The sequence below is a fragment of the Protopterus annectens genome, chromosome 1.part1 (genome assembly GCF_019279795.1).
Source record: "Protopterus annectens isolate FY-2018-M chromosome 1.part1, PAN1.0, whole genome shotgun sequence".
Classification (NCBI taxonomy): Eukaryota; Metazoa; Chordata; order Ceratodontiformes; family Protopteridae; genus Protopterus; species Protopterus annectens.
This window is the reverse complement of record NC_056726.1, coordinates 508,352,447-508,369,253: the sequence shown is the minus strand read 5'-3', so window position 1 is coordinate 508,369,253 and position 16,807 is coordinate 508,352,447.

Here is a 16,807-nt window from a genome sequence, read left to right as displayed (position 1 = left end):
ACACAGACTCAAGATAAACAGAAAGAATGATTATCCATACTAAGATGCATGGTAGACGTGTGTTTCTATTTAGTGCTGTCTGGTTTTACCTTATCTTTATAGCTCTCCCAGCTGGGAAAACACTCAAATGCTTTCAGAAAACATAGAAAACATTTTCTGCAAGCCATTTTTCTTTATCTGATTGTCTGCTAGTGACATGAGAACCAGATACAGGACTGTTTACTAGAAAAAAGACCTTATATTCTATATTCTTTTTAATTTACTTACATTCTGTTGAAATTTGTTACCATATAAAGTTAATTACCTTAACCCAGTCATTCTCCTATGCAAGAATGAGGAAAAAAGCACACTACCTTTTCTTTTGTCATGCTCATTTAACCAGATCCCTTTTTCTTTTTTCCTTGCTGCGGTGGTGGTGCTGCGGTAGCGTTGTCACCTCACAGCAAGACGTTGTCCCGTTCGATTCTCAGCTAGAGCGTCTTCTGTGTGGAGACATGCGTGAATGAGCATACCTTCGTTGAAGGTTGTGTGTCAGGGCTGGCAAACTCGGCACGTAAAAGTCTACTGCCAATCATTAGCGGACCAGAGTTCCGCTGTGGCGACCCCTAACCGGGAAAAGCCGAAAGACACAAACAAACTGCAGTGCCTACATTTCTTAAAACTGAACAAGGAGAAGGAGACAAGAAGAAAGAAAGAAACAAGAAGAATAAACAGAAGCATCAACTTACATTAGTGTCCCCATTACACTTAAAAATAACTGAGAAAATGTTATAACATGCAGAAAAACTCATGCACCACTTAAGTAATACTTTTAAGAAAAAATAATTTTACTTGTTTTATTTACAGTTAACTCTCTCCCTCCTCTTTCCCTCTCATGAGTATCTTTCCGAACATTAATGACATGAAGTAAGGCATATGCTTTAGAGTCCCCTACAAGTTTAACAAAGTCCAAACAAGTCCAATATTTCCAGATTTTCTTGTTCTGTCCTGTTCATCTCCATCTCCCAAACTCCATCTCTGCTTCACCTCCAGTCCACTCTCAGTTCTTCTAGCCTATTCCTGTGCTTGTTTCCCTATCCAAGCATTTTCCATTGAAACACTGGCAAAGGTTTCACTGGCACAGTCTCTCTGTGGTGTTTATTACCAGAAGATCAAGAAGCAGAATCCCCTTTTGTTTCACAGCTCTTGTTGGACAAACTTTTGTATTTCTTCCTAGCATGTACCTTATCAAAAATGTTTTTGTTCCTCCATGGAAAAATATTTTGAAAATAGCTGGGTACAGGAGTTGGAATCTCATGCCTGCTTCTTGACATTTCCTATATAATGGAATAAGTGTATTGCTGTTCTGCCTGGTGTACAATGAGTAGTCATTCTCCAGAAACACTCTGATGTCTCCAACTTTTAGTACTTTGTCTTCTGCCACAGTTTTGTCAGAATCAACTCCTTCATCTGGTAAGATTGCAATTTTACTATTAAAGGTCTAGGTTGTTTTCTCATAGCCAGGTTTGGAGTGTACACAAGATGTGCCCTTTCAATTAACAGTTCCTGTTGTGGAATACCAGTCCAGTTGCTTATGTGTGCTTTCATGAAATTAATACAGTCTGTCCCTTCCAGCTTTTCAGGTACATCAGAAATTCACAGGTTTTCACTATGTGCTCTGTCCTCTAATTCTATTATTTTTGAAACATCTCTTCTTGTACAGTTTCATATTCAGCCAGCCTTTTCTTCATTTCAACCTCTGAGCTTTGCAGTTTTATCATCTCATCTGAGTATCTATTTAAAGCTTCTTCAGTTTTTCCAGCCTTTTATAGTTTGAGTTGATTTACTCCATTAGTGTTTCATTTAATTTAGTCAGGTCTGTATGCAGTTGCTTTATACTTTCTTCAAGTTTACTACAGGCCATGTCTGGAGCTTGGACTTCTTTTTGCTGAACAGCTACAATACTTTTCCCAGTGTTTTTCCATCACCTTTTGTAGCTGATTTTCCTTCAGGTCCTCTGTATTTCTTTTGTTCCTGACATCCAGGCAGTGCAGTTACTAGTTAGTTATTGAAGTTTACTCAGAAATCCAGGTCAACTGGCTTTCTTTGCTAAGTTTCTGTTTTCAAAATGGGCGAGCTGGAATTAAGGTGTTACTGAATGCGCAGCCATCTTGGAAGTCAAAGAAATATTTAAATATTGAACTTATAATGGAAGTCTGATGTTTGTCAAAAAGAAAATGCAAAGAAGATAAAAAAATGCCTAATCTTTTTATGTAATTAGTTTTTGTGGATTGGTGTGATTTGTTTTTCTTTTTTAAGGGACAATATAGATTTTCTGAATACATGAGGGAAATGAGAAAATGTTTTTGAGTTTCTTTTCAACAAATAGAGAACTTAAAAGCTAAATTTGAAATATAGCATGTAAGCACTGGCTGTCTGATAAATGTCTAGTAATTGGTACTCTATAAGATAAGATTACTTTTTCCTACTGTACCAGCATGCAGTACAAAAATATAAAATGTGCCATGCATGAGGATTGCACAAATTATATTACTTAGCATTGATATGTTTCTTTCTTTTTCAATAAGGATTGTTTCTTGAAAAAAATGAAGAAACATTTATTCATTAATTGGGTTCTAGTTGTAATTTAGTTACATGTTAAACTACTGAACAACAACATATTGAGGAAGTACTGAGAAGTAAGCATTTCTGGTAAATAAACTTCCTTATAGCCATTCTATGATTTGAATATATGAATTATCTTTCTTCTGTAAAGATACACATCAAAAACCATCATACAGTAAAGTCCAGGTTGTTCCACTTGATATAAGACTGTAGCTGAATTTAACTTCAGAATCCATACATATCCTTTCTCTTTCCTCATTCTGAAATTTTGGAAAAATTCATTGCAGATCTATAGCTTGTCTGTTTTTCAGATATTAATAAGGAGTTTTTTTGTCCTAGCACCTGAAAGCTCCTATGATCAGAGCAGTACCCCAAGGCTCTCCCTTGCATGTATCTTGTACTGATACTACCAAACTAATTTAGATGTGTGTACAAGTAGCTTTAAGCTAATCAAGCCAGCAGGTTCAGCTCTGAATTTAACATAGATTCTTAAGAGATTTTTATTCAAAATGCTGCAGAAGATTCTATTTATTTCTTTATATATATTTTTTTAATACAAACATGAATTTTCTGACCATGATCTCCAGTTCGACCTTTTACACCCTCGGGGGTCTAATAACAGGTAGTATATGTAAGACCCGCATATCTTAAACACATAATGTCTTCCGTGGGTTCATTTGCATATATCCCATGAGGCTCTAGCACAGGAGTTTTTAAGGAACCACACAGCGAAAACCCTAACCTGGCCATTTTTTTTTTGTAGTTTTTACAGATTTGTTTTATCAATGCAACTTTTTCTAGCTTGTTTACAGACACCTTTATGGTAATGGACACCAGCTGGGCTAATGTAACCTTGCAAACTTAATTCCTCAGTGTAACTAGTGCACTTACCTAACTTCTGAAAAGATTGTATAATAAGGGAGAATCTCATTTGAAGAAGAAGAACCAAGAGTCGCTGTGTCTTTTTTTTTTATTGTACAGGAGAATCTTCTGCAGCATTTTGAATAAATATCTTTTAAGATCTATATTAAGCTAAGAGCTCGACCTGCTGGTTCAATTAGCTTAAACCTATTCAGACACGTCTATATTAATAACTGATAAAAAAAATTTTGCTTTAAGATGCCTACCTATTAGCATATTTGCAGAAACACATCTTACAGATTGAACAGATAAATCTTTATAGCCCACTATTAAAAAAAAAAAAAAATAAAATATATATATATATATATATATATATATATATATATATATATATATATATATATACACATACATACATACATAAATATATATACACATATATATGATTATGGTTCATTTGCTCTAAAAAATACAGTGGTGCATTTAATCAAAACCTTAAAACTCACTTCACTGAAAATGTTACATACATTAAACACATCTCCAAAAGTGACTTGTCTTCTCATGTGGACTCTATGTTAGATGCTCCTGAATCCAAAAGCCTTGTCTTTAATAAAGTAAAGCATTCAGATAATCCTGAGAATCCTGAATAAAGCATCTGGCTTTCACTGCTAATTTTTTTTGTTTTTTTATACTTGGTGGCTTTACCTGCAGTCATAGGTTGACAGCATCGTCAGGTTATATTGTGTTTTGCTGAGAAACAAATGGTAGATGAATATGATCCTGCCAGGCTACCCTATCTACTTGAAATAAATGAAATTGATGAGTAATGGACATCATAAACTTATGTCAATTGTTTAAGGCACACAGCTTGCAACAATATGTATGAATTAGATTCAAGTACAAGTACTAGATTTAATCTAATAAGAAAACATACATATTATTATGCTAAATTTGCATGCTATACTATTATGACAGAAAGTATCATAATCAATAACCACTTTTTTATCAAAGTATATTACTAAAAATACATAACTGCATACTCTGTAGACCAGTACAGATTCATCTGTCAATACAGCCTGAAAGATGAGTGTGATAAAATGAATAAACTATTTTAATTTCATGGCACAGATAATGTAGTTTGTACAACACTCAAAAACTTCAACATTTCAGACCTCTCCAGTGATTTCTTAAAGCCAGAAATATTGCTTACTTTACATTGAAGGTTATTGTATCCCTCATTTATTATTCTTGAATTATTTGGCAAACTCTTGCCCACATTGTAAAAAAATTATTGCCATATGAAGTTCCAACACTGAACAAAAATGGTGCTGCTGTTTCCATATACAAGCACCTTACTTTGAAATATAACAGTGATCAGTGTCACTGGCAGTAAATTTTGAATGAGGGGCTTAATTTGTTTCTAACTAAACCAAAGTCATAGCATTGAGATAATTTGTATTCCTATTCATTGGTTTGCTAATTGTTGCCACTGGCTACTAACTATGCATTTACACTAATAGTATTACTGTTGTGTTTTACAACAGTTATGATCTGTTATTATATAACTGTGATCTGACAAGAGTCACGGTTGTCAGCAAATTCATTTTAGACAAGAAGATAAATGTGTGTTTTCTTTGCAGAGCAGGCTTCTATGAACGTATTTGTGAATTTGGGAAAAGGAACAATGTGGTCTTAGGATATTATTTGCTGAATGCCTGAGAAAGGTTGCATTTTTTTTTTAAAGTCACTGAGGTTAAGTTACCTTTTGCTCATTTGAATATATTATTTAGTATGTTAGTCCAACAGAAATGCAAATCCTAACTATAGCTTGACTCATGCATTCAAAAGAGACAATGAAGCAGTGTATGGGTTCAAGATATTTATTGTACATAAACACATTAAGAACTGTAACTGGAACATACACTTAAGCTAAATGATTCACTCATTACTTCAAACACACTCACATGTGCATCTCCATTTATGACCGCATTCACTCTGGCTGACTGTACAAAATGGCACTGATCTTGCATGCGCTCAGTACTTATATGCACGTGCTATCTAGCTACAGTGGCTGACTAGGTTCAATATGTGCACTGATCTACATCTTCCCTCTTTAATTTGTTTGACATGCAATAGGAGAACAAAACATTCTAGATATCACAACAGCATCTCAACAACAAATAAGTTCAAGTCCAAGTTACTGTGTATTTTGTATTGGGTCTGGAAATGCTACCTGATTTGGTCACATAAATATTATGATTGGATTTACCAACAGGGAGAGTCTCTGGGGATTCTTTCTCAATTGGAACTTCAGGGGATACGTCAGGATTACTTGAAGAATGTACACTGTCCTCTGGAACATGAACAAGTATAGAGTCACACTGGGAAATAGAATCTCTGGCACAGGAAATCTGCTGCACCACTGGTGTGGAGTGGAAGTATACATCTTCGATTCCTTCTGAAATCCATTCCTTCAGATTGTACTATGTAAGATCCCGATTCTTCACAAAGATTTTTGATGATACCCACTTGGTCATATCATTTAGATGTTTGCATTCTCACAATCTCTCCTAGTCTTAATGGTCTGAGAGGTTTGCTGGGCTTGTCATAGTACAACTTTTGTGACTGACATTTTTTTCAAAAGTTGAGCCTTGACCATTTTGTTGTCTTTCACATTTGGTACTAACAATTGTTTACTGATCAGTAAAGTTGTTTTTGTCTGTCTGGACATTAATCTCTGAGCAGGTGAACCAAGCAAATTATCTCAAAGAATGTTTCTGCGATTAAGTTAAGAAAAACATTGGTATCATCTCCCATGGATTTCTTCAACAAATGTTTTGCACTTTGAACTGCATATTCGGATAATCCATTGGACTGTGGATACTCAGGACTACTAGCAACATGGACAAAGTCCCAAGACTCAGCAACTTTCTTAAACTGCTGACCTGTAAACTGTGCACCATTGTCAGAAATGACTTTGTGCGGACTACCATAGACAGAAAAATGTCTCTTCAATTTTGTAGCAACAGTGCTGGACATTAAGTTAGGAAGAGGGTCAGTTTCAAACCAATTTAAATAAGAGTCTACCTACACTAAGTAATGTTGACCATTCCATTTGAAAATATCAGTAGCAACCATCGACCATCATAACTCAGGAATCTGGTTTAGCTGAAGTGGTTCTTTTTGTTAGTGTGATTTAGTACTATTGCAAACTGGCATGATAGAGTTTCCTTCTCTATATCTTTTGACACATAAAGCCAAAATACTATGCCTTTTTCTTTTAGTTGAATCAGTACCCAGATGAACACAATGCAAAATTTTGATATATTCCTGTTGTAATGCTTTAGGAATTACCACTTTAGGATCTTTCATAATGATTCCATCTTCCATCTTGAGCTATCTCAGTAAGGAAAATACTGCTGTATGTCAAACGGTATACTGGTTTGTCACATGGGCCATCCTTGACTGATAACATTTTTCAGCTTCAAGAGAATTGGGTCTGAAACTGTGTGATTTCTAATCTCATCAAGATGTGACAACAAAAAATTTCCTATTTCCATGACTGCAAAATATGCCTTCTCATTTTCATGTTGCTCTGTTGTTTGTCTGAGTACTCTTGTCAAAGCATTAACCAGGTATAAATATTTGCCTTTGGTGTAGACAATATTGAAATTGTACTTTTGCAATTTTAACATTATGTGTTGCAAGCGTGCTGGGGCCGTATGTAATGGCTTTTTCAAAATTGTCACTAGAGGTTGATGATCAGTTTCTATATGGATAGGTCTTCCATAAATATAATCATTGAACTTTGAACATGCAAATAATACTGTCAAATGCTCTTTTTCTGTTTTTGCATAGTTCTTCTTTGAGTTAAAGTTCTGGATACATAAGCTACTGGTATGCCTTCCTGAAGAATGCTGCAGCAAGACCATACTTTGAAGCATCACACAAAAGAGTTACAGGTTTGTGAACATCATAATATCTCACTGTGCATGGGCTGGCAATTTTCTTCTTCAGAATATCAAATGCTCTTTGGTGTTGTTCCAACCAGGACCAGTTTACATTTTTGCATGTCAGCTCACGTAAGGGTGCTGAAAGCTCACTCAAGCCTGGGATGATTTTTCCTAAATAGTTGACCATACCAAGAAAACATTGTAAAGATGTGACATTTTGTAGAACTAGCATCTCAAAAATTGCTGCCTGCTTAGATCTGGGTATAAGCCCAGAACTGGTAAACAAATGACCCACATAAGTAACTTCTTTCAACTTGAATTTACATTTCTGAAGATTCAGTTTAAGATCGACTTCATTTGCATGGAATAGAACTTTCTTGAGGTTTCAGTCATGTTCTTTTTCACCATTGCCCCCTACAATAATGTTGTCAACTATGATAGCACATGGATAACCTGAAAAAGTTCTTCCATTGCATGTTACAAGACTTCACTGGCAGAATTTATCCCAAATGGCATTGTCAAAAATCTGTATCTTCCAAATGGTGTACTGAAAGTGCTTAACAATGAAGATTTGCGATCCAGCGAAATTTGCCAACATAATCTTTTTGCATCTAAGACAGAAAAACTAGTGGCATTTGACATGATAGTAGCTACTTCTTCTACTGTGCGCATTGGATAATGAGGACATTTAAGTGCATGAAGTCTCGTGGATCAATACATATTCGAATATCATCTGAGATTTTCTTATGAGCTATGACCATGGAGAATGCCTATTCAGTTGGTTCTTCCACTGGAGTAATTACACCCAAATTCACCATTTTGCTTAGTTTTGCTTTAACTTTGCTCTGCATTGCCACTGGAAGCTTCCATGCTGGTTTGATAACTGGGCTTACTTCATGGTTTAACTTCAAGGAATATGTGACTGGAAGTTTGCCAAGCTCATCTTTGAAAATATCAGCATACTCACAAAAAATATTCTGTGTAAAATTATCATTGTGGTTCATGCTTAGATGGTGGACCTCTTTATTAAATGAAATCAGTCCCATTCTCAAACTGTCTTTGAGACTTAACAGTGACTGGATGTGACTTTTGACTACGTAAAACTGCAAGCCATAGCTGTTTCCAGCAGAATGGGATGTGTGAACTACAGCGCCATCAGTTTGGATCCCTTCACCACCATAAGCAACTAGTTTTGCACACTTTGCTGAATCAAGTTTCTCACCAGCTCTTACTTTAGCAAACATTTGTGCTGATATAACATTGCATTTAGACCCATTGTCTACTTTAAGTTCTACGGGTTTCCCATTAATTCATACAGTACAAAATATTTCACTCTTTGCTGACAATTGATAGTCTGCTATATTAACTGTTTCATCTATCACAGAGACACCATCAACATAAAAAGTTTGCTCACAGCTCTCTATCTGTTCAACTTGCTTCCTTGGATGCTCTGTTTTAATAAAAGATTGTGCCACTTTAGACTTACAAAGCCTTTTGAAATAATTCCACTTTTTACATTTGTGACAGTATTGCCCCAAAGCTAAGCATTTTTCTCATTTAGGTTCATGGCTGCCCCCACAATTACAACAGTTAACAATAAGGTCTGGGGTGATTAACAACGTCTTTAGTTTATATTTCTTTTTCATCTTAGTTTTATGTTGTACACTATCAACATAAGCACTGGTAGATACTGCAAGCATGCATTTCTCATTCATAAGCATATTCATGTAATTTTCTGTAAGCTCATATATTTGACAGATCTCTATGGCTTTGCTTAATGTTAAATCACTAGCACTATCTTGAAAAAAAATCTTCCTCAAAGCATCATTAATACCACAAACAAGCCTGTCTTTCATCAACTCATCTTGAAGATCACCAAATCTGCACGTTTTAGCTTTATTTCTCAAGTCAATAATGTATGCTGCTATACCAGGCTTTTGATTTCCTGTGTAAAATATGTGCCTTTCTATTGTAATACTCATTTGAGGTTTGCACATTTATCTAAATTTATGTTTTAAGCACTCAGGGTCTTCCCGCTTTTCAGCCTGTGTCACAATATGGCGGTTTTCCCCTTGTCCTGCATACATGGCAGGTCCATACACAATGAACATTCCCACTCAGTGGCTTCAGAGCCAGCTAAAGTGAGGAGTATAAATGCTTTTGTACATACAGAAAATGCAGCTTGTATGAAAAAATCATATTCTTGCCCAAACACTCTCCAATTCTCAACAACATATTTATCAAACACCAGTGGTTCAGGTCTGCGAAATCCTTCAGTCATAACAACAAAATTAGTTTAAACATAAGCATAGACCAGGTAAGTGTAATTATGTTTAACCTCACAACAATCTCTCTGAAATAGCTTTGCTTTAACACTGCAAACACCATGAACATTCCAGAAACTTTGGATACTTTGAATAGCTTTAGTTAATGTGAAAAAGTAGTACATTGTGAAGAAATGCTGTTGTTTTATCTTTTTCATACATTTTAAAGACATTTGTGTAATTATTTGAAATACTTTTATCAATATGTCACAATTTCAGACATTTAATTTATCTTGGTAATTTTTTCAAACATTTTGAATGCTTTGCCACACATTCAACGACTGAAAAATCATTTAAACGAGATTAGGTACCTTTGAGTAACTGCTGACCTGTTTGCGAGTTCAGTCCTGTATACTTCTCCACTTCTAACTGAACATACTAAATACTAGGCAATCAGTCTGCAGACTATTGAATGCCTTGCTGATAACCAGACAGTGATCAAAGATGAGAATCAAACCCTGTACCTTGTGTCTATCTACCAACCCCAACCCCATGTCATCCATTCAAGGATATGTGAGTACTAGGAAAGAATAACAGCAGTTCTGATGGTAACAGCTTATCCTTTCTACAGCTGTATGGTGGCAGTGTCAGCTGACATACTACATGCACATTGCCATGTCTGTCATATCACCTGTTGAATACGATGCTGTAGAATCATGATCACAGCTAAGGAGGTTCTGCCAGTGTCAGTTCAAACTGAGAGTGAGCCTGGTTTGGCTAAGTTTTTTCTTTGTCATTCTCTGTTATTTGACAGCTAAGCTCAAATCAAGCCAAATTGTTCAAGCATTTTTATCAACAAAACCTGTTAGTGCAATGCCAAATATATACAACTTTATTATTATAGCATGCAGTCATCTATGGTTGCCTCTTGGTCCACACTGGGGAGCCGTGAGATCTCATTGTCAGCTCTGGCTTGGGACTTAAGTGAAATGTTCCTGGCTTTACGTCATACGTTCCTAGGGTTTGTAAGAGAAAGAGCTTACTGTAAGAGGAACTCTGGTAGCTCTGGAGAATACCGAGTACAATGATAAAGAAAGCTTAGCAAAAATGGGACTGTGGGCAGGATATACTTACTCAAGTACGGGGACAGTGATTCAGATGAAATTAGTATGACAGCAAAGAGTAACTGGGAACAGGGTCAAGACAAAAAGCGATAAAGGAATCAGAATAGTATGGACTGGATATGCCAGCAGTGTCAGGAAGTGGACAGGGAAAGTGAATATGCATCAGATGTATGAAGAACCACTTATTGCAGGTGTTCCCCAAGGTTTTATCCTAGCACCACTACTTTTCAATATAGTTAAAATGATATTGACAAAGCAGCACACAACACTACACTTACTCAATATGTAGGTGATTCATCTCTAACCTGCTTAAAAAGAACAGCACAAAATATGTTCCACAGTGCTGGAAACTGATTAAAAGATTATCATTTGATATTCAATGTCAAAACGAATTACCTTAACTTGGACAAAGCACAATTACAAAAACATATTTTAAAACTGTATCGGAACAATATAATCAACAAACTAATTCTATGAATCGATTATCAAACTACTTGGAGTGATCAGTGACAAACTCAGGTTTGATCACTGCATGCAGCACTTGTCACACAAAACCAATGTAAAGTTTTGAATGCTGTATAAATATAAGGCTTTTATGGCACAGCATACCATGCAAACTATTGCTAATACTGTTCTCTCAACCATTCTGCTATATGCAGCTGCAATTTATATCAATTCTCAAATAACTTTTACACAAATTTGTGCAAAGATATAACAAATTATCTAAATTAATGACCACATTTTCTAACTGCGGTGGTGGTGGTGCGGTAGCGTTGTTGCCTCACAGTAAGACGTTGTCCTGTTCGATTCTCAGCTAAAGTGTCTTCTGTGTGGAGACATGCGTGAATGGGCATACCTTTGTTGAAGGTTGTGCGTCAGAGCCGGCAACTCGGTACGTAAAAATCTACTGCCAATCATTAGCGGACCGGAGTTCCGCTGTGGCTACCCCTAACTGGGAAAAGCCGAAAGACACAACAATGACCACACTTTCTAGCAGAACTACACTGTACTTGAAAAACCTTAAACAGAGTTCCAGCACCATCTGAACTGTTCTCAGCAGATCTCTAAACATTGCTCCATTTCATTGTGCAATAATGTTAGCATAAGTCCATAATTTAGCAGTACCAGAAGTAGAACCAGTTACCTTTAAATCTGAACTGTCATCATCTGATGCAGCCCTCTGCACTAGTTTTGATTCTTCTCCTGACTGGAAACCTCTTCCACATCACATTGACCTTCGAAAAATATGTCATTCATATTTCCACCTTCTGTCACAGTAAAGTCCTTATCAATCACACCAAACCAGAACAATTTATTTATTTTATTTTACATTTGTTAACTGGGAAATTCCGACTGGACCAGGTCCATTTTCAGCGGAGGCCCGGGGAGAAAAGCTCCAGCATCAAGTTATACAAATACAGTACATCCAGCATAATACACAAAACAGGTTACATCATGTATGCTGAGCATAGTAATATAACAAGAAATTAATAAAAACACTCCAGGTAAAAGAAGATATAGAACATAGGTGAAAGACAATAATATCAGTTACGGTACATCCAGCATAATACACAAACAGGTTTTATCATATATGCTGAGCATAGTAATAGAACAAGAAATTAATAAAACACTCCAGGTAAAAGAAGATATAGAACATGGGTAAAAAGACAATGTCAGTTATACATTGGTAAGAGAAGAAAATTTATCAAGTAAGATTCTATAGTTAAAAGTACCCTTTCAGATGACCAAGCATACAGGGGATCAGAGATCCAGCATGTGATCAGAGAGGAGTTTGGGGAGTTAATAGTAGTATGGGTAGGGTTATGTGATACAAGGGCATAACCAGATACTAAGAAGGTGCGATTTGAGGGAGTTTTTGAATATGGATGTGGAGGGGGCAGTGGACACGGATAGGGGAAAAGAGTTCCAATTTCTGGCAACGGTGTGGGAGTAGAGCACTTTCCCTGCATTATTGTTAGCCTTGGTGATGGAGACGACAGATTTTCAACTGGATCTTAGGTACTGGTTTGCAGTATATACAGTAAGTAGGTTGGATAATGAAGGTTTTTTTTCAGGATATTTGAGAATATTGTAGGCTATGCCCAGCTGGTGATAGTTAAGTAGCTGTGGTAGCTCAAGCCATTTTAGTTCTTTTAGTGCAGCACAGTGATGGGTTCTATAGGTTTTGTTGGTAGTAAACTTGGCTATTTTATTGTAGCATGATTCTAGTTTGTCTAGATCACATTGTCTGATTTGGGTAAAGATTGGTGCTGCGTATAATAGAGTTGAGAGGAGGTGGCTTTGTGCAAGAGTGACTCTTGCATTTTGTGAGAGAAAGGACTTATGCCTGTATAGGGAGCCTAGTTTTTTGTGTACAAAGTAGAACCACCATCCTGCTCTACTTCTACAGTCATTGTTTATTATATTACACACATCATCTAAACCACTGTCTTGAAGGACAACAACTTGCAGCTCTGATGACACCACTAACACAGCATTTGTATTTTACACATTATTTTTTCACATTAACTTTTTCCATATTAGCAACACAAGCACTCACCACACTGCCATCCTTTCTAGTGGAAGTCGTCGGGCCACACACACTGGGACAAGGTAGGGGAAGTTCTCCGGTGCCTTGGCCAAATTTCTCCTTGTCAGTATGAATACCCCCTCAGGTCTCCTGAAAGGAGGGCACTGCTCTAGTAGGACTAACTTGGCTAAAAAAGGGAAAATTAATTAATTAACTAATTAATTAATACAATTCCAACTTATTTCTCCCAAAATCTATAATGCATGAAAGAGCTGAAATATTAGATGGCATAAAGGTTGCATTGAAGGTCTCCATGTTAGTCTTGCTTACATTAAGCATTAATTAAGTGAAGAAAGGTATCCATATTTTCTTCTAATATTGAAAGGTCTCATATTATATGCAGGGAAGAAAAAGCATGTATGAATTAAATATCAACAGCATGAAAATGGTGAGTCAGACCTCTCCTTTGAATGGCATCTCCAAATGAAAACATGCACTATGAATAATAAAGGGCCATGAATGGAACGTTAAGGAAGAATTAATACCAGAAACTGCTGTCTGAAAGGTAGGAAGTAAGCTATTTAGGGACTATGGAGTACAAACCACAGTGAGTCCTCGGGTATCCAACAAAATTCCATGATCCACAGTATTAAATGATACTGAGAGATCAAGAGCAACAGAGAAGGAAAATAATGCTTATTCCTCACAACAAGGAGGTCATTCTCAACTCTAAAGAGACTTATTTCAGTGCTTTGTCATCTCTTGAAGCCAAACTGAAGAAGAGAGAGGTTGAAATTATACAGATTACACTGCAACTACTTTCTTAACAATCTTTCCAAAAACTGAAGGTAGAGTTTAGTTAATAATTCTTGACACTGTAAACATCTAAAGATGTTTCCCAATGAATAGACTCATAGTGTAATGCTTTGCATAACCATGTATAGGTCTAAGATAATTGGAATGCAGGTTCCAAAGTAATTAACCATATACTGGAACCTACCATAGGTTCATAGGTTGGTACTAGGCTATCAGCCCTAGGGTCTATACAAGCCTAGCCATAACAATTCCCTGGCTATTTCTTCCCACAGTATTTGCTTTCCTGGACCCCTGTCTAGCAGGGTGACTGATGTGATCCCTGTGGTGAATTTCCTATTTCCCATCCAATCATCAAGGTTCCTTTTGAAGAGGGCCAAAGAGGCGTTCTTCTTGACATGTATGGGCAGTCTATTCCAGAGTCTGAGGAGTCTCTGGGTCAGGAACCTATCCCTCCAGCATGTTTTGTTCATTGTGATGACAAGGTTTAGATCCCTGGAGCGTGTGTCTCTGAGGGATTGGGATTTCTTTAAGTGTAGCATGTCCAACAGCTCTGGGTTTGACATGGCCTTGTATGTTAAGCAGAGACCGCCTCTGAGTAGATGATATGCGACAGAGTATAGGAGGAGTTTTTTTAGACAGTCAGCATAGGGCATTTACTTTAGGCCTGTGATTCTTTTAGTGAGGTATTTCTGTGGCCTTTCCAGTTGTGGCAGATGTCTTGAGACGTACATACCAAATGGGGCATTGTATTCTATAATGGGTCTAATGAGGGATGAGTACAGTGGGACAATGACCTCCTTTGTTCTGGATGCAAAGTCCTTAGTGATGAGGTGTGTCACATAGAAGGATTTTCTGACTGTTGTGTCGATGTGGTTATCGAAGGTGAGACCACTGTCCACCTATGTCCCTAAGTCTCTTATCACACTTTCGGTGTTTAGTGTACTGCCACCTATGTGGTAATTCATGGGTACATGTTTTTTCACAAAAGGGATAACTATACATTTCTTGGCATTGAGCTTGAGCCCATGACTCTGGCACCAATTATCTGTTTCTGTAAGGTCCTTTTGTGGAATATCCACATCATTTGGGGATTCAATAATGGCTCCCAGTTTGCAGTCATCTGCAAACTTTGTTAGCCAGAGTCCCTTAGTGTTGGCCTGTACTTCAGAGAAGTAGATGCCAAACAAGAGCAGTCCCACGACTGAACCCTGAGGTACTCCACTTGTCACTTGTCTGGAGCTTGATTTGGAGATGGCTACTTTTACAGTGTGGGTTCTGTCAGTAAGCCAGTAGGCAACCCATTGAGTGATGTAGGGACTAATGCCCAGCTTAGTATGTTTATCTATGATTCCAGAGTGGGGGGGTGGTGTTGAAGGCCTTGGCTAGGTCCGGATAGGTTGTGTGGACCACCTTACCCTTGTCCATGGCTCAGGAGACTGATTCAAAGAAGTCAATCAGGTTCAGGAGACAAGATTGGCCCTTCACGAACCCAAACTGCGTGAGTTCCAATGTTTGAAGGTTGCCAATGTCTTTGTTTATAAGTTCCATTATAATACATTCCATGGCCTTGCAGATCAGGCTTGTCAGACTGATGGGGCGGTAGTTCCTCGGATCCAAGGTGGATCCCCCTTATAGAGTGGGATAACTGTAGATGTGTGCCACTCAGTGGGCATGAAGCCTGAGGTGAGGCTATGATTAAACATGACACTTAGGTGAGGTGCCAGTTCATTTTGTAGTTCATGTAGTACACAGCCTGGGATGTCACCTGGTCCCATGGCTGCTGTATTCTTAGCTTTGAAGAGTGTGTTTTTTACTTGTGTGGCTATTATTACTGGAATTTGGCAATCTTTCGGTATTGAGATGGGCCCTTTAAGGGGTGAGAGGGGAGTGAAGTTTGCACTGAATCGATCTGTCAGGATATTGGCAATATCCTTGGGATCAGTATATTTAATGCCATTCTGTTGTAGCTCAAAGCAGATCTGAGCATTGCCATTTAGATTCTTGACATAGCTATAGAATGCCTTGCGGTTGTCTTTGGAATCTTTGGCAATTTTATTTTCCTAACTACCTTTAGAGGATTTTATGAGGGATCTCAGCTTCTTACTGAGGCTGGTAAGGGAGTTTTCTGCATCCTGGGATTTTCCTCTTTTCTCCAACAGTTTCTTCCTTTTGTTGTAAAGTTTGTTTATGGCAAGGGACCACCAGATTGGCTTCCTTTTTTTTGGAGGAGAGCGTCTTGGTACTATTGGGGATGTCAGGATTCATGCACAAGTGGATGTGCTGTTGCAATGGCTTAGTGTAGGATTCAGCAGTCGAACTTTCAGTTCCCGTCTGCATGGGTGTCATAAAGTTTGTCATTTCTGACTTGAGTAGCATGAAGCTGGCTTTGGAGAAGTTTTTTACAGAGGTTTCCTTACTGGGGAAGGGGTTGGGATGTGGATGTCAAGGGTGATTAGCTTATGGTCAGACCTGACCAATGAGGGGGTGACCATAGGTGTGGAGCATCGATTTTCCATGTTGGCAATGACTGGGTCTAGGATATTGGAGCCCCTGGTGGGACTAAGGATTAGCTGATCCAGGGCATTGGAATTTATGAATTCCAAGAATCGTTGGGCAAAGGTGTTGGTACATGAGTAGTTTTCCCAGTTAGTGGCA